The sequence below is a fragment of the Pristiophorus japonicus genome, chromosome 1 (assembly GCF_044704955.1).
Source record: "Pristiophorus japonicus isolate sPriJap1 chromosome 1, sPriJap1.hap1, whole genome shotgun sequence".
NCBI classification, from domain to species: Eukaryota; Metazoa; Chordata; class Chondrichthyes; family Pristiophoridae; genus Pristiophorus; species Pristiophorus japonicus.
The window spans coordinates 282,114,788-282,133,241 of NC_091977.1; the positions used below are offsets into that span (position 1 = coordinate 282,114,788).

General features: G+C 44.8%; 1 long non-coding RNA gene across 1 annotated transcript in view; it reads left to right on the forward strand.

The window, feature by feature from the left end:
• The first annotated feature begins 4,412 nt into the window (after window positions 1–4,412).
• LOC139249612 (uncharacterized) overlaps window positions 4,413–18,454 on the forward strand; it is a 70,147-nt gene continuing 56,105 nt past the window's right edge. The window contains exon 1 of the long non-coding RNA XR_011591228.1: window positions 4,413–4,501. This is a non-coding gene — a long non-coding RNA (uncharacterized lncRNA). The remainder of the gene's footprint in view (window positions 4,502–18,454) is intronic.

Genomic DNA, 18,454 nt, shown 5'->3' on the forward strand with positions numbered 1-18,454 from the left:
TTGATCATTCGTAGTGGATCTCGACATAAAGCAACTTTGTTATTTTTATAACAATCATCTATGCTGAGACTCTTCGTACTGTTGTTCTCTTCAGTTACATTTCTGGTTTGTCATGGTACCGCATGCGAGTATGATTTCTTATTTCTCCTACATTGTTTGGTATAGAGGATCTCCCTTTGTCACATCATACTGAGGTATAGATAATACAAAACCTATTATATTTAAATATCTGGTTACACATCTGGCCTTTGGGACCCAAGCATGACTGTTTCTCCGCACCTCACAGGCATGAGTCATTTTTTGTCCAAGGTCCAGTTGGTAAATACATCAAGTGTTATCCAATCCGGCACCTTCCCATTCTGAAGCTGCTCTAGGTTATGTTGTATTCCATTGAGCAACCATGCTCCATATCCTGTACATACTAGTTCTGTCTGTATGGTTTTACTTAAGTTCCGTTTTGCTCTATTCATCGAATTTATAGTTCTGGCGTGGTCTCGCAATGTGTGGGCCACTTGTAATAATTCCCTTTCTGCGCCTTTACCCAGTTGTGCCTGTATCTTTTCATTATCCTCATCCTTTTCCAACAATCCCTGTAAGGTTCGTGTTAGAGCGTTAAGTCGATTATCTATCGTGTTTAGGTCTATAGTGTTTACCGTTGCAACTCCCGCTGCGTATCCCACCGCGTATCCCGCCGTGTATCCCGCTGCTACCATTTCTAGTATCCCTCTTTTTCCCGGTCCTATTTTTTACCTGAGCCTCTTTCCACATTAAACTTCATGGTTTTTGATTCAGGGCCTTTAAGTGCTCGCAGGGTCAGGTTTCTATACAGGCTTAGAGTGTTTGACCCGCAGAAGTTGGGGGTGGTTATAGTGTTTAAATTTAGGAATACAGTAATTATTCACTGACGTACACCGAAGTGTATCTTATCCTTGGTCTGCCTTATCAATCCCCTTTTGCCGCAGCGTTCATAGTTGGACATGTTTGTGGCGTTGGAGATGTGATGGTCGGGGCCCTGATAGTGCTCACTGTTGCTAAAGTAGTGGGTGGGGCCGTGTTGGTGGGTCTATCTCAGGAGATAACCCTCCACCACCGTTCATAGATATTCAGTGAAATCTGCAGCCCCTTCCCCCGGGGGCAGTATTTCTGTCCCTCCTGATTAAAAAACACACTGTGGTATTATTCCCACTAATTATTGGTCCTGTATTACTGGCCATCCCCAATGTTGTTTCGTTTCCTCATTACGTTGTTTTATGCCCGTTACTTAAGTCTACTGTTGCTCCGTGCGTCACCATCAGTGTTTCTGATTCTTTTTAAACTAATGTTGACCGAGTCCCTGTAATATAGGCCTTGCCGTCCCTCAGCCTGTTGTCCTTGCTATGAGGCTGCGTTATCCCATGTTGTTTCCACGAGCACTAGAGTCCTGCAAAAAACAATATTTCCCAGTCGTCACTGGTTAGTTAGTGACCATGCTTTTTTAACTGGGTCCAGTGTTTCCACTTTCAATACCCCTTATAACTACCATAACTTACCATTATTACCTGGTAGGGTCCGGTCCATTTGGGTGCGAGCCTGGACCTCTCTGGGATAATTACCTGACTGCCTATTTAGGGTATTTGGCACTTCTGTTCCTTAGTGTCATTCTCGAAGTCCTTGATTCACTAATCTCTAGCCTGTGTCTTTAAATCATGTAACTGCGAACACAGTTCCATTATAAATTTCCGTATCCTATCGATTTTTTTAGTTCAAAGGGTGTCAGTCTTGTCGTCTGACTAGGGGTTGCCTTGAACTTCATTAGTATTCGGGGTATCCTGTCTACCCATCCCTTTCCAGTTTCTTTGATATGGGATATTTTTGCCTAATCCCTAGTAAAGCGCAGGCCTGTTTCATTATCTTCCCTGTGAAGTGGGTACCTTGATTTAAGACTATTGTAGTGGCATTATTTCTTCTGCTCAAATCCTGGCCACGGTTTCTGCTAAACAATTTCTAGTGGCAAAAGCTCCGACCCACTTTGTAAACTGGTCTATTACTTCCAGGCTGTATGTCTTCCCTTTGTTGCTGGGTAATGGTCCAGTAAAATCTATTGTAAGTTTTCCCAGGTTCCTTTCGGTCGGGGCTGATGTCCCATTCTGACCTTTACTTTCCCCCCTGGGTTGTATTTTGCTCATATCACGCACCTTCTACAGTGGTCCTCTATATCTCGACCCATTTCCTTCCACCACCAGCATCTGGACACCGAGTGTATCATGTTGGTTCTACCTGTATGGACATAGCCGTGGTATAAACTTAATCGGCTCCCCTGGATGCATTCCGGGGCCACTACATTCCCATTATTTCTTCCATATCCTGTCGGTCCCTTGTTGGGCCCTTCCCTGCTTCCACCCCTCCTTTTCCTGTGGAGTGGCTTCTCCCTGTACCTTAAGCATGTTTACTTCCTCAGGCCCGATTGTACATACTCCGACTTGGGCTTCCCCAGCCAGTGTACCTGTCTCTGCCACTCGCTTGACTGCTTCATCTGCCCATGCATTCCCCTGTTGATACTGATCATTAATTTATATGTGTGCTTTGATCTTTATTATCGCACACTCCTAGGGTAGGAGGGAGCCTTCCACTATGTGTTTAACAATCTCCTCATGTTTAATCGATCCTCCTCCTGAGGTCATGTATCCCTGTCTGCTCCAGGCTATCATATAATCATGCACTACTCCAAAAGCATATCGACTGTCTGTATAGATGTTTACTGTGTTTCCCTGAGCCAGCCTCAGAGCTTCAAGTGAGAGCCACTGATTCAGCCATGAGAGCTGATTGACCCCCTTCAAACCGTCCTTCCCTTTTGACCTGTCCGCTGCTATCTACATGGCCCGTCGTGGTGTCCCATATAGTGTCGAGACCCATCTACATATAGATTCATGTCTGCCTCCTCAAGCCTGACTACTTCCCTCGTCTTCTCCTGTCGGGCTACACTGATGCTTCTTTCCCTGCGTAATGATCCACCCTGCAAGGTTGTTACAGTTGTCTTTTATTGTTACTGTCCCATTGGGGGAGTAAGAGCATTGTTTCCCAGCTTGCCCTTCACGCGTTGGATACCGTTTTTAGTCTTCCTGTGTTAAGCAATTCTACTATGGTATGCTGGGCATGTGTCTTGACATTACTATGCCACTGGCCTATGCCTGTCCCCATGTAATGATCTTTACTGTGGTGGGTATAGATGTGCAAGGGCCTATTCTGGTCTAGTAATCCCAGGGCTGGAGCACTTGTGAGAGCTTGTTTTAACCTTACAACCACAATTTCCTGTTCTCGGCATTTCTGCAGTAGTTGAATAGCCCTAGTACCTGCCTGACCCCTTTCACGGTTCCTGACCTGGGCATTGATTGAATTGCTTCCTTTCTGTCCTTAGGCATCTGTCATGTATCCTAGATGTTACTTCGCTCCTTCCCACCTGCACCTTCCTAGGATTTAGTACGTGCTGTTGTTCTGAGCTGGAGGCAATAAGGATATCATCCACATACTGCAAAAGGGTGCTTCCTTCTTTGTCTATTGTGGGCCTTGCCTTCCTGCACCTCTTCCCTTATCTTCGACATGTTCTGCCCATTCCAAAGTTTCATCGTAATCATCTCCTATCTTAAATCTTAACCTAATTATCTTTTGATGTGCCTCTCCTAGTCCAGCTTTAAACATTTTCAAGAATGCTGGATCATTTTTGTCGGGGTCATCAGCCCCAGAGTGGTCTTTGTATTCAATCCACTTTTGTTCCCCGTACTCACCTACCCTTTCGCCTGCCTTTTGAGTCACATTCAGTATTCTACTCTAATTGGTTCGAATTGGTCCCCAACATCCTTTCATCCCGTATTTGAGGAATTTCAATCTTTGCATTTTTGCTAGATTCCCTCTTCCCTTATTCTGCCATCCCCCATCTTGTACCTCGGGTGTTGCTTTGTGCCAATTTGTCAGACCCGTTTTGACTTTTACCAGATTATGAATGTCTGCTAAGGTTAGGTTATGGGTGTCCAGCAGTTCTTTCACCTTTTGTCAGAATTCTGCATTCCTACTATTTGCTTTAGGGGTTGGTAACTCATTCAATAGAATTTGTCTCTCCTGTGGGCTGAGGGTTACCCCCTGTATGGTAATCTGGGCTGCTCTATGTCTGCTGGAGGGAATGGTGGTAGTGTGTATTGGTGCCACTGATAAGTAGCCATTATCATGTGCCGGAGCCCACTCTACTCTGCACTCGTTAGCCCAGTCTGGTTTACTGTTAGGTTGGGTTTGTGGACTACACTTACCCACAGTACATTGGCTCTATTACCGTAGGTGATGGTGCTATGGCTGTGCATTGCACTATCTGTCTGGCCTTGTCTTTATCTCTTCCTGCTTATTTATATTAGCTTCTAACTCTTGAATTTGTTTTGTTCGAGTATCTATCTGTCCTCTGTAGCAGGCGAGTATTATTACATAGGCTTTCTTTGTTTTATTTTTATTCTGACGATTCCACCATTTCTTCTGTCAGGTGAGTCTTCTTTCTTTTATTAAGAAATCCAAATGATTAATGTCCAGTATAAAACAGCTATCAATGGAAAGTGTTAACTCCTTTACAGATTTGTAAGATGGCCTCACGTCATTACGTGACTTCGCGTAATCATCCAAAACATTTTCCCCAGGTCTTTGTGCTTTCAAAACTTGCTGAGAAATTAGGAATCTGTTAAAACAGCAGAAATCATGAGTAAAGTTGTCATAATAAAACCTTCTCATCGGGAAAGACAGCATTTTAGATGAAACTCCAATTTCTCTAAATTTCCAATTCAAATACTTGCCAAATCTTTTTTCATTGATTTAAAATGAGAGCACACATTTTTAATAGCTATTTTGTTTACTGAAATCCAATTTTCACACAAGCTATATACATTCCAGAATTTCATTTTTAAGGTCCCGTTCACTGAGAAAATCTTGTGTTTTATTTTTCTCCGGACAAAATCTAAACTTCCGTGCCGGTTCCATCTTTTTTAAGAATTCTCTAATTCCCAGTTTTTTCCTTCCTTTGCTGAGTTCGCATAACTTAGATTTTTTTTCCCCTTTTGAATCCGAACTTAATAATTTTTTTTTGATGACCTTTCTCTAGTCCATAGTTAAACATCTTTGTTTCTCTTTCTCGGCACAAAACTTCTATGTCAGGTTTAACTCGTAAGTTTTTATATTTAAACCAATATCTTTTTCACAGCCAATTTAAATCTCTTTTCTTCAAATTAGGTTTTGTATTTTGATGATCTTCCTCCAGTCCATTTTCCTAAAGATCTTTGTTTCTCTTTCTTGCAGCTGCAGCTTTCAAGGTCTCATATTTATCTTTTGGAAAAACACGCTGTCCTTTGTAAATTCAATGTGTTTTACCAGCATTTTTCTTTTCTTTTATTAATTTTCATTGTTTTTAGCTAGCATTTTATCCCACTGGCCAGTTTGCCTAGGATCCTGGGGTCCCACCCCCGTTTTAGGTTGTATTCCTTCTTATTTGCGCTGTGCACGATCAATACCAACTTCTCCGTGTTATTACCATGTCACGCTTCAGGACATATACCTTAGTTTTCCTCTAACGATCGCTGGGGTCCTCTCCCCCTTAGGTTGTATTCCTTCTTTTTCAGGCAATACATCTACCCCACCCTTGGTTTTCGTCCTTCCGTGGTTTCGCTATAAATTGTTCTACAGATCAACCCTTCTAATTCTATATACAGATTACCTCCTTCCCCGTCAATACTACAGCTGCAGGGGGTACAAAACATACTCACTGCCATTCAGCTGTCACATCATCCAGGTCACAGGGTCTGCATCCTGCCGACTACGCCAAATATTGGGGTAAAAAGGAGGCTTCTCTCCCTCAAGGTGGACTAACTGATATAGTTAATCGACACCTCAACCAGCTTCTCACTGTATAACGACCACGGAAGTAAACAAACAAAACCTCAGGTTTACCGGTTTTATTACGAGCAATGCACGGGAAGTTCAGTCGTGGAACCTCCGAAATACATGAGTTTTCAAGTAGAACTTATACAGGTTATGGAGAGGAGCACCCTCCTACAAAATCATCGATAGGTCTAATTCTATCAGTGAAATTACATTGATTTGTCGACTCTCATCAGACTGACTCTGACTGGTATATGCAATTGTCCATCTCCCATTGTGTTGTTCCATGACTTGCACTTTGCCACAGTCTGTCCGACGCATAGGGTGGCTGTACTGGCTTCCTTGTTTCTTCCTCAGAGACTTCTAATCAACAACTGCTGACTTTGCTGTTTAATTGTTTTTAATATTAACCATACAGTTTAATACGTTATAAGTGTGCTATACCTATATAAGAAAGTGTTACATACATAGGCAATTATACAAACTCTCCTAATACTGATAAGTTCACTACCTTCAGCATAATTCTGACCAACTATTTGCAACTCATACAATTTATCCCTTACAGTATGTCCACAGATCCTTAAAGGTAGCAGGCCAGGTAGATAATGTAGTTAAAAAGGCATACGGAACACTTTCCTTTATTTGCCGAGGCATAGAATGCAAGAGCAGGGACGTTATGCGAGAGCTGTATAGAACACTAGTTAGGTCACAGTTTGAACACTGCATGCATTTCTGGTCACCACATTACAGGAAAGATGTGATTGCACTGGAGAGGGTACAGATGAGATTTATGAGGATGTTGCCTGGACTGGAGAATTTTAGCTATGAGGAAAGATTGGATAGGCTGGGGTTGTTTTCTTTGGAACAGAGGAGGCTGAGGGGAGATTTAATTGAGGTGCATAAAATTATGTGGGGCCAAGATAGAGTGGATAGGAAGGACCTATTTCCTTTAGCAGAGGGGTCAATAACCAGGGGGCAAATATTTAAAGTAGTTGATAGAAGGATTAGAAGAGAGTTGAGGAAAAAAATGTCATCCAGAGGGTGGTGGGGGTCTGGAACTCACTGCCTGAAAGGGCGGTAGATGCAGAAATCCTTACCACATTTAAAAAGTACTTGGATGTGCACTTGAAGTGCCGTAACCAATAGGGCTATGGACCTAATGCTGGATAATGGGATTAGGCTGTGCAGCTATTTTTCAACTGATGTGGACACAATGGGCTGAATAGCTTCCTTCTGTGTCGTAGTTTTTCTATGATTCCATGATTTCTATGATTCTATAGTAGAGGAGTGTTATGTTACTGGACTCGTCATCCAGAGGCTGGTCGAAAATCTCAGCGAAAGTGTATTTTGACTTTGGGCGATAGTGAAAAACAGGAAACATTGATTCGGCCGCCCGTTATACATCTCTCCTGATTTTAATTTCTACTGAAGTCATTGGAGGGCACAGAATGTACTCTGGGTGTGTGATTCCAATCAGCATCACCAAGAATGGCTGGGTAGTACCAACACTGACTGAACTGGCTGAGTCCTGATACTTAGCTGCCACACTGGGCTTGTGGGAAGTGTGAGAGAACCAACATGAGAGTACCTATATAAACTACTTGATCTCATCCTCACCAATCTACCTGTCGTAGATGTGTCTGTTCATTGCCATCGCACAGTCCTTATGGCAACCAAGTCCTATCAATGGTGTGGCACTACCACCATGCTAACTGGAATAGATTAAGAAGATCTCGCAGCCTAAAACTGGATATCCATGACATTTATTGGGTCATCAGCAGCAGCAGAATTTTATACACATGCAATCTGTAACCTCATTGCCCAATAAATCCATCTCTCACCCACCACCTCCTTCATGACCAACACTGGCTCAATGAAAAGTGGAGAAGAGCAGTCCTGGAGCAGCACCTGGTGTACCTGAAAATGAGATGCTAACCTGGTGAACAAAAGAATTAGGAGCAGGAGTAGGCCATTCGGCCTCTCGAGTCTGCTCGACCATGGCTGATCTTCTACCTCAACTCCACTTTCTTGCACTCTCCTCATATCCCTTGATTTCCTTAATATCCAAGAATTTTTCGATCTCTGTCTTGAATATATTCAAAGACTGAGCCTCCACAGCCTTCTGGGGTAGAGAATTCCAAAGATTCACCACCGTCTGCGTGAAGAAGTTCCCCTCATCTCAGTCCTAAATGGCTGAGCTGCATGATCAACAGAAAAAGCAGCATGCTAGAGACAGAGCTAAGCGATCCCACACCCAATGGATCAGATCAAAGCTCTGCAGTCCTACCACATCCAGTCATAAATGTGATGAACAATTAATCATCTAATGAGGCAGCAGACCTGCGTGGGAGCAACAGCAGAGGTGAGGCGGAGCGCTTAAAAGCAAGGCTCAACAGGCAACGTTTCAAAGGGACGTCAGAGTTTAAAAGTAACGTTGGCACAAGGGAAATAGCTGATTAGCGAGTAGAGGGTAAGTGTTTATTTTTCTATTAAGTTAGTACTTAGGGTTAGAACCATCACTTTTTTTGCATGCTTAATGCCCACTTAACGCCCACCTTACCACTGAAATGACGTATAACGGCCATATATCGCCCATTTTGGCACAAAATGGAAATTGACGGGCATATTTAGAAAACTTATCGCCGAGTGTTACTTTCCCCATGTGCTTGACGCCAGGAAAAATATTACCGCCGCCCACTTTTTTTGGGTGGAATCATCAGAATGGGCAAAATCAACGCCCATAATATCGCCCAGCGTTACTTTCCGCACGGAATTAACGGAAAAATTCAATAATACCACCCGCCCACTTTTTTTTGTCGTTAAGAGCACATTTGGAGAAACTAACACCCAGGAGATTGCCCACTATCAATTTCCCACCGCGTACACATATCGCCCACAATATCGCTCGCCCAAAAAAACGCCCAGAAAAAGTGGAACTGTTCTGAACGAATGCCAGCGGTGTGGCTGGCATTTTTTAAATCCCACCCTTACGTGAGGAGCTGAAATATGAACGATTTTCCTGAAAGAGCGTTGATGTGAGTGACAATGCTGACACACTGCTGTGTGTGTGCAGCTCAGACATCAATGGTGCCCATCACATTGGTGCCAGTTAAAGTTTACGTTGATTGATGTTAAGTTGTGTTTAACCCTTTCATGTTAAGGAATCAACAGTGTGTAACCGTGCAGCTATCTGAGACAATGTGTAACAAGGTTATGTTCAATAACAAAACTTTTATACCAACATTGGTCTGAAATCATAAGTGTCACAGGCAATATCACCCAACCCCCACACACACCCCACTTTTTCCACCATTGATTACATCAATTACATGTTCAACATGTCCAGCAACACAGAATACAAATGCAAAGCAGGAGGATGGTCCCCAGTGCCCATACATTGCAACAAATTGTATACACCCAGATGGAGATATAACACCGCCATCACCTGCAGACATGCACCTCACTTTCCTTCCCCCCTCCCCTTCTTCTCCCCACCTCTACCCTTTCCCCTCCTTGCTCCACAGCGCCTGGCCGAGGTGCTCCTCAGGCAGTGCCTCATTAGGGGAGATGAAGGCAGATGCGGTCGTTGCATGGGTATGGGAGCGGGGGATGCCGAGGGGGCAACATTCTCTGATGCAGAAGCAGGATCTTGGTCCTTGCTCTCATCTGTCATTTTCAGTGGTGGTGCGGAACCTAGGGGCAGAGTGCCACGCTCTGGGACCACTGGGAGGCCTGTGGCAGCAGTGTTCCTGGCTATCGCATCCAGGGCCTCCGCCATCTGCGGAATGTACTCGGTCATGGTGGCCAGCTGTCAGAATATGCCCCCCAATGCTTCGCTGAGCTGGACAACTGTACCATCTCTCCGCTCTCATGTGGCGCTCGTGGAACAGACCTGCCGCATCCACGGGACCTCTGCGGGGTCGGTGCCATCCTGGGGACAAATGGGGTGCCCTGTGGCGAGGTGCTTGGAGCCGGTACCTCCAGAGTGGAGGTGGGAATGACTGCAGGTCCACAGGATAGCCTTGGGGTGGAATGGCTTCTGAAGCCTGGCGATGCAGCTTCCTCGAAGTCCGCACTCTCATCCATAGAGAACAGACCCAGCAGATTGACGGGCGAGAATAGGAGCTTTTCAGCAGATGTAGGATCGTCCGCCGAGTCCTGCCCCATGCCCCCACCTTCTGGCCTCTCTGGTCTTGCCTGGGGCCATGCTGCTGGCTGAGCTGCAAAACACAAATGAGTTTATTAGAGGAGAAGGGGGCAGTAGGGTCTCAAGGCAAGTCCAGCACTGCACACAGCATATGCACGACAAAAGCACCACTGCTCTCAATATCATCACAGACATGACATTTCATGACCATCAACACATTTGCATTCCAATGATTTTCATTAGGCCATTATTATTTCTTTGACAATTTTAGAAATCATCTATCATATATGATTGCTCAGATATGAGTGGTGTGGCATCTATTGCCTTTACATTACGCAGTGGTGTAAGGTTTACTCATGTGGCATCACTTCAGGGTCTGCAGATGCATCCGTGGCTGTCCAGGGGGTGGTTCCCCATGAGTGTGAGCACCCGCTCCTCCATCTCAGTGATGTCGCTGGGGACTGGTGGCCCCCCACCCATTTGCCTCTGCACGGACCTCATCGTCGATAGCTTCTTCTGTAAAAGGTAACAGGACGACATGGCATGAGATCATTGTGTGATATCTTTGCTAGGTACTGTCACAGACACTGATACAGCACATAATAATGATGATTACATCTGTCGGTTATGAAAACTTCTTTACCTAAAGATGTGCACCGTGACCCCAGGCTTTGAGTAAAACATTCCCGGTAAAAGTGAAAGACCTCATATCTGATGATAGTCACTCATGACTGTTGCAAATCAAAATATATAACTACATAAGTACAAGTAAATCAATGTAATACTTACTCTTGCAGATCCCACAAGGTCGTTCCATCATTTGCAGCATTGGTTGCCCTCATGCACCTTGTTGTTTGCCGACGAAACCACCTCTGCTATTTCGGTCCATATCTTCTGGTATGCCTTTGGGGTGGGCTTCCCACGCCCTCCCTGTGTTAAATCACCCCAGCGTAACTCGACCTCCTGCAGGAAGGAGGCATTTGCCTCATCCGAGAACCTCCTGGCTCTTTTCTGCCCTCGAATGTGCTCCTCTCCCACCTCACTGCTCTCTCCAGTGTCAGTCTCCACAGCGTGCTGTGATGTCTCCTCCTCTCTCTCCATTATAGGCCAAATTCGGTCAAATATGTGGCTGGTAACAGCTACTTTTTGTTTGCCTACTTGCTGTGAAGCTCTAAAGTCTCCCTCCTTCCTCCCAAAGCAGCTACACTACACCCACACACGCCTTCAGTCACTCTGAGCTCTCTGTCTCCTCTTCTGCGCATGTCATGATGACCCCTGACCTCTCGAAACGCGGGAATCGAGCGTTGCCATGCCGTTACATAGAAACCTAGAAACACAGAAAATAGGTGCAGCAGTAGGCCATTCGGCCCTTCGAGCCTGCACCACCATTCAATATGATCATGGCTGATCATGCAACTACTGTACCTCTTTCCTGCTTTCTCTCCATACCCCTTGATCCCTTTAGCCATAAGGGCCAAATCTAACTCCCCTTTGAATATATCTAATGAACTGGCCTCAACAACTTTCTGTGGAAGATAATTTCCCGGGTTCACAATTCTCTGAGTGAAGAAGTTTCTCCTCATCTTGGTCCTAAATGGCTTACCCCTTATCCTTAGACTGTGATCCCTGATTCTGGACTTCCCCAACATTGAGAACATTCTTCCTGCATCTAACCTGTTCAATCCCATCAGAATTTTATATGTTTCGATGAGATCCCCTCTCATTCTTCTAAATTCCATTGAATATAAGCCTAGTCGATCAAATCTTTCTTCATATGTCAGTCCTGCCATCTCAGGAATCAGTCTGATGAACCTTCGTTGCACTCCCTCAATAGCAAGAATGTCCTTCCTCAGATTAGGAGACCAAAACTGTACACAATATTCAAGGTGTGGCCTCACAAAGGACCTGTACAACTGCAGTAAGACCTCCCTGCTCCTATACTCAAATCCTCTTGCTATGAAGGTCAACATACCATTTGCTTTCTTCACCACCTGCTGTACCTGCATGACAATTGTCAATGACTGATGTACCATGACACCCAGGTCTCGTTGCGCCTAATCTGTTACCATTCAGATAATATTCTGCCTTCTTGTTTATGCCACCAAAATGGATATCTCCCATATCTTTGGAGCGTCCTATCAACAAGTACAGTCATCGACGATGAGATCCAACACCGCCTCCAGTGCGCCAGTGCAGCCTTCGGTTCGCCTGAGGAAAAGAGTGTTTGAAGACCAAGCCTTCCAAACTGCCACCAAGCTCATGGTCTACAGGGCTGTAGTAATACCTGCCCTCCTGTAGCACTCAGAGACATGGACCGTGTACAGTAGACACCTCAAGTTGCTGGAGAAATATCACCAACGATGTCTCCGCAAGATCCTACAAATCCCCTGGGAGGACAGGTGCACCAACATCAGCGTCCTCACTCAGGCTAACATCCCCAGCATTTGAAGCACTGACCACACTTGATCAGCTCCGCTGGGCAGGCCACATAGTCCACATGCCAGACACGAGACTCCCAAAGCAAGTGCTCTACTCGGAGCTCCTTCATGGCAAATGAGCCAAAGGTGGGCAGCGGAAACGCTACAAGGACACCCTCAAAGCCTCTCTGATAAAATGCAACATCCCCACTGCCACCTGGAAGTCTCTGGCCCAACACCGCCCTAAGTGTAGGAAGTGCATCCGATAGGGCGCTGAGCACCTCGAGTCTCAACGCCGAGAGCATGCAGAAATCAAACGCAGACAGCGGAAAGAGCATATGGCAAACACCTTCCCTCAACGACTATCTGTCCCACCTGTGACAGGGACTGTGGCTCTCCTATTGGACTGTTCAGCCACCAAAGAACTCACTTCAGGAGTGGAAGCAAGTCTTCCTCGATTCCGAGGGACTGCCTACGATGGGATAACACTCATATTTATCTACATTATATTGCATCTGCCATGTATTTGCCCACTCACCTAACCTGCCCAAGTCACCCTGTAGCCTCTTAGCAACCTCCTCACAGCTCACACTGCCACCCAGCTTAGTGTCATCTGCAAACTTGGAGATATTACACTCAATTCCTTCGTCTAAATCATTAATGTATATTGTAAATGGTTGAGGGCCCAGCTCTGAACCTTGCGGTATCCCACAAATCACTGCCTGCCATTCTGAAAAGGACCCGTTTATTCCTACTCTCTGCTTCCTGTCTGCCAACCAGTTCTCTATCCACGTCAATACATTACCCCTAATACCGTGTGCTTTAATTTTGCACACTAATCTCTTGTGTTGGACCTTGTCAAAAGCCTTTTAAAGTCCAAATACACCACATCTACTGGTTCTCCCTTGTTCACTCTACTAGTTACATCCTCAAAAAATTCTAGAAGATTTGTCAAGCATGATTTCCCTTTCATAAATCCATGCTGACTTGGACCGATCCTGTCACTGCTTTCCAAATGCGCTGCTATTACATCTTTAATAATTGATTCCAACATTTTCCCCACAACCGATATCAGGCTAACCAGTCTATAATTCCCTGTTTTCTCACTCCCTCCTTTTTTTAAAAAGTGGGGTTACATTAGCTACCCTCCAATCCATAGGAACTGATCCAGAGTCTATAGTATGTTGGAAAATGACCACTAATGTATCCACTATTTCTCGGGACACTTCCTTAAGTACTCTGGGATGCAGACTATCAGGCCCTGGGGATTTATCAGCCTTCAATCCCATCAATTTTCCTAACACAATTTCCTGACTAATAAGGATTTCCTTCCGTTCCTCCTTCTCGCTAGACCCTCGGTCCCCTAGTACCTCTGGAAGGTTATTTGTGTCTTCCTTCACGAAGACAGAACCAAAGTATTTGTTCAATTGGTCTGCCATTTCTTTGCTCCCCATTATAAATTCACCTGATTCTGACTGCAAGGGACCTACATTTGTCTTTACTAATCTTTTTCTCTTATATCTATAGAAGCTTTTGCAGTCAGTTTTTATGTTCCCTGCAAGCTTCCTCTCATACTCTATTTCCCCCCTTCTAATTAAACCCTTTGTCCTCCTCTGCTGAAGTCTAAATTTCTCCCAATCCTCAGGTTTGCTGCTTTTTCTGGCCAATTTATATGCCTCTTCCTTGGATTTAACACTATCCCTAATTTTCCTTGTAAGCCACAGTTGAGCCACCTCCCCATTTTATTTTTATGCCAGAAAGGAATGTACAATTGTTGTAGTTCATCCATGTGATCTTTAAATGTCTGCCATTGCCTATCCACCGTCAACCCTTTAATATCATTTGCCAGTCTATCCTAGCCAATTCACGTCTTATAGCATCAAAGTTACCTTTCTTTAAGTTCAGGACCCTAACTGTTTCACTCTCCATCTTAATGAAGAATTCTACCATATTATGGTCAATCTTCCCCAAGGGGCCTCACACAACAAGATTGCTAATTAATCCTTTCTCATTACACAACACCCAGTCTAAGATGGCCAGCTCTAGTTGGTTCCTCGACATATTGGTCTAGAAAATCATCCCTTATACACTCCAGGAAATCTTCCTCCACCCTATTGCTACCAGTTTGGTTAGCCCAATCTATATGTAGATTAAAATCACCCATGATAACTGCTGTACCTTTTTGCACGCATCCCTAATTTCCTGTTTGATGCCATCCCCAACCTCACTACTACTGTTTGGTGGTCTGTACACAACTCCCACTTGTGTTTCCTCTGCCCACCTTTGGATCATTTGCCTAGTAGAGCGCTTGCTTTGGGAGTCTCATCTGGATAGAGAATTGGCTAACTAACAGAAACCAGAGAGTCGAATAAATGGGTAATTTTCCAGTTGGCAATCTCTAACTAGTGGGGTGCTGCAGGGATCGGTGCTGGGTCCTCAACTATTTACAATCTATATTAATGATTTGGATGAAGGGACTGAGTGTAATGTAGCCAAGTTTGCTGATGATACAAAGATGGGTGGGAAAGCAAATTGTGAGGATGACACAAAAAATCTGAAAAGGGATATAGACAGGCTAAGTGAGTGGGCAAAAATTTGGCAGATGGAGTAAAATGTGGGAACATGTGAGGTTATCCACTTTGGCAGAAATAATAGAAAAACAAATTATAATTTAAATGGAGAAAACATTTCAAAGTGCTGCAGTACAGAGGGACCTGAGGGTCCTTATGCGTGAAACACAAAAAGTTAGTATGCAGGTACAACAATTAATAAGGAAGGCAAATGGAATGTTGGCCTTTATTGTAAGGGGGATAGAGTATAAAAGCAGCGAAGTCCTGCTACAACTGTACAGGATATTGGTAAGGCCACACTTGGAGTACTGCGTACAGTTTTGGTCTCCTTATTTAAGGAAGGATATACTTGCTTGGAGGCTGATCAGAGAAGGTTCACTAGGTTGATTCCGGAAATGAAGGGGTTGATGTATGAGGATAGGTTGAGTAGATTGGGCCTATACATATTGGAGTTCAGAAGAATGAGAGGTGATCTTATTGAAACATATAAGATAATGAGGGAGCTCGACAAGTTGGATGCAGAGAGGATATTTCCACTCATAGGCGAAGCTAAGACTAGGGGACATAGTCCCAGAATCAGGGGCCGTCCATTGAAAACTGAGATGAGGAGCAGGCTTGAGGGGCCAAAGGGCCTACTCCTGCTCCTATTTCTTATGTTTTTATGTAATTGGAGGAGAAGGCTCCATGAACATCACCGTCGTTTATGATGACAGAGCCTAGCACGTGAGTGTAAAAGACAACCATTTTCAGCCAGAAGTGTCAAGTGGATGATCCTTTTTCGTCTCCTCCTGAGGTGTCTCCTTCACAGATAGCAGTCTTCAGGCAATTGGATTAGTTTTACATGACATTGTGAAAACCTGAGCTTACTTTATGCAGGAAAGATTACCAGCCCCATTAACCGGCTGTAATGCTGAAGATGTGTAATCCAGAATGTTGTGTTCATACTCTATCTATTTGTTACAGGACAATAGACAGGCATTAGAACTCTGCAGGAGCTATTCACACACTGCTGTAAACATTCTGGTTCATGCTGGTTTTGGGACACCATTTTGGGTGGTGCTATAAAGGACACAGTTAAGTTACCTTACTCCTGTTTCAGTTAGTCTGTTATTTACACAACATAATTTGGCATGAGGATGACTCAAATTAACCTTCCTACCTCCCTGCCTTTCCTCTCCACACCCGGGGACCATCCAATTTCATGGCCGAGATGGATAAAAAGCTTTTCTGCATACATCACGGCGAGAGTGTTAGACGGCGACAATGTAACACCAGCTCTCCACTGTGCAATACTTACCACTGTCTCGGCACCGAAGGCCAACGCATCTTTGGCCAAATCAAAGACACGGATTCCTGCGACAAAGCAGTAAGCGCCCGAGAGAAATATTTTGGGCCAAAGAAAAGTATCATGATGGAGAGATACAAATTTCCTCAAAGGGGGCAAGGGAATGGTGAACCAATCAAACAGTACATCATTTCATTAACTGAACTGGCTGTTACGTGTAACTGTGGAGCACTCACAGAGGAAATGATCAGGGATCAAATGATTAAGAAAACAATGATCCTCCGCATTCAGGAACACTTGCTAATGTGACAAATTGACATTAGACAAAGTAACTAATTTGGCCATCTGAATTGAATCAGTGCTTTCCGATTCAAAAGCCATCAGATCCCCTGCTCCCCTGTGCAGCAGGCTGCAGCTACAGCCCATGTGCAAGGCGTTCGTCCAAAGCGGAAATCACAACAGAGACCCAGGGCTAGTAATAAGCCACCCTCGATGGATCGCGGGCCTAACTTCCACTGCTTTAACTGTGGGGACAAATCACATTCCGCAAAGAGTCCTAACTGCCCTGCACATGGGAAGAAATGTGGTAAAATGAACCATTTTGTTAGTGTCTGTCGCTCATCGCAGCATATTTGACAGGTGGACAACCCCGATAGTGATGAACCCAGTACGGTTTACACCGTTAGTGACATTTCACACATCGGTTCGGGCAAATTCAAGGACTGTGATGTAAATATTGACGACTCGCCCATCAGCCTCCTCATTGACCTTGGAGCCAAAGTTTCCATACAGAGCGAGGCTGTGTACAAAACCCACTTCACACATTGTCAAATGCAGCCCGCAACTTCCACTCTACATGCATACTCCGACTCCAAGATTGAGGTACTTGGGGTCATATCTGTCCCGATATACTACAAGGACATAACATTGGAGAACTATTCCTTTCCTGTCGCGAAGGGACGAAGCCTCATGGGTGTTGATCTTTTTGACAAACTTGGATTCAAGTTTATGACCCAACCAGCACACCTGTGTACACGGTGGACTTTGACAAGCAGTATCCCTCATTCTTCACAAGGTTTGGAGTGACAACAAAATTCTACCACCGTCCCTGCGTTGACCCTTCCGTGGAAGAACATGACCAGTGACTTCACACATTTATGGCGAGACTTGCTACACATAACATTACATTTAATGCCAATAAGTGTACATTCACTGCTGGAGAAATAAACTTTGTGGGCTGCAGAGTCACAGCACAAGCTGTCAAGCTGATGCTTGACAACATTGACGTGATCCAGTGAATACAGGAGGCTACCAACATCAAAGAACATTCATCATTCCTCGGCACTTGCAACCTCTATCTGAAATTCATCCCGCACTACGCGTTCATTGCTGAACCACTTTGCAAGTTGTTGCACAAGGATGTTCCTTGGGAATGGAGATTCCCAGGCTCAGGCATTTACCACGCTTAAAGAGAAAATCACATCCCCTCCTATCCTCGCGCACTTTGATCCGAATGCCACGACGTACATCACCACGGATGCATCAGGAACTGCCATGGGTGCTGTGCTCTCGCAATGGATTGACGGCCTGGAACGCCCAGTAGCTTTTGCCTCTCGCACGCTCACATCTGCAGAACGTAAATACTCTACAGGGGAACGCGAAGCACTCGCTTGCATCTACACACGTGAACGCTGGCACATCTACTTCTATGGCAGGAAATTTATCCTCCGTACAGATCACCAAACGCTAACTACGCTACTCACTACAACTGGATCTGGGCACAGACCACTACAAATCAGCCGATGGTCAAATCACCTTCATCAGTATAACTTTGATGTACAGTACATTGCTGGCAGTCGCAACCACGTAGCTGACATGCTCAGCCGCTCGACACCTGTTTGGACTCTGGTGCTGAATTGTTCAAAGATGACGACACATATGTCACGTCGATCATCACTCAGTCCATCAGAAACTTTGTCTCCTGCGACTAACTCAAAACCGAATAAGAGAGTGATGCTACGCTCCAGCATGTGTGCCATTTCCTTCAGACTGAATAAGAACATAAGAACATAAGAAATAGGAGCAGGACTAGGCCATATGGCCCCTCGAGCCTGCTCCGCTATTCAATAAGATCATGGCTGATCCGATCATG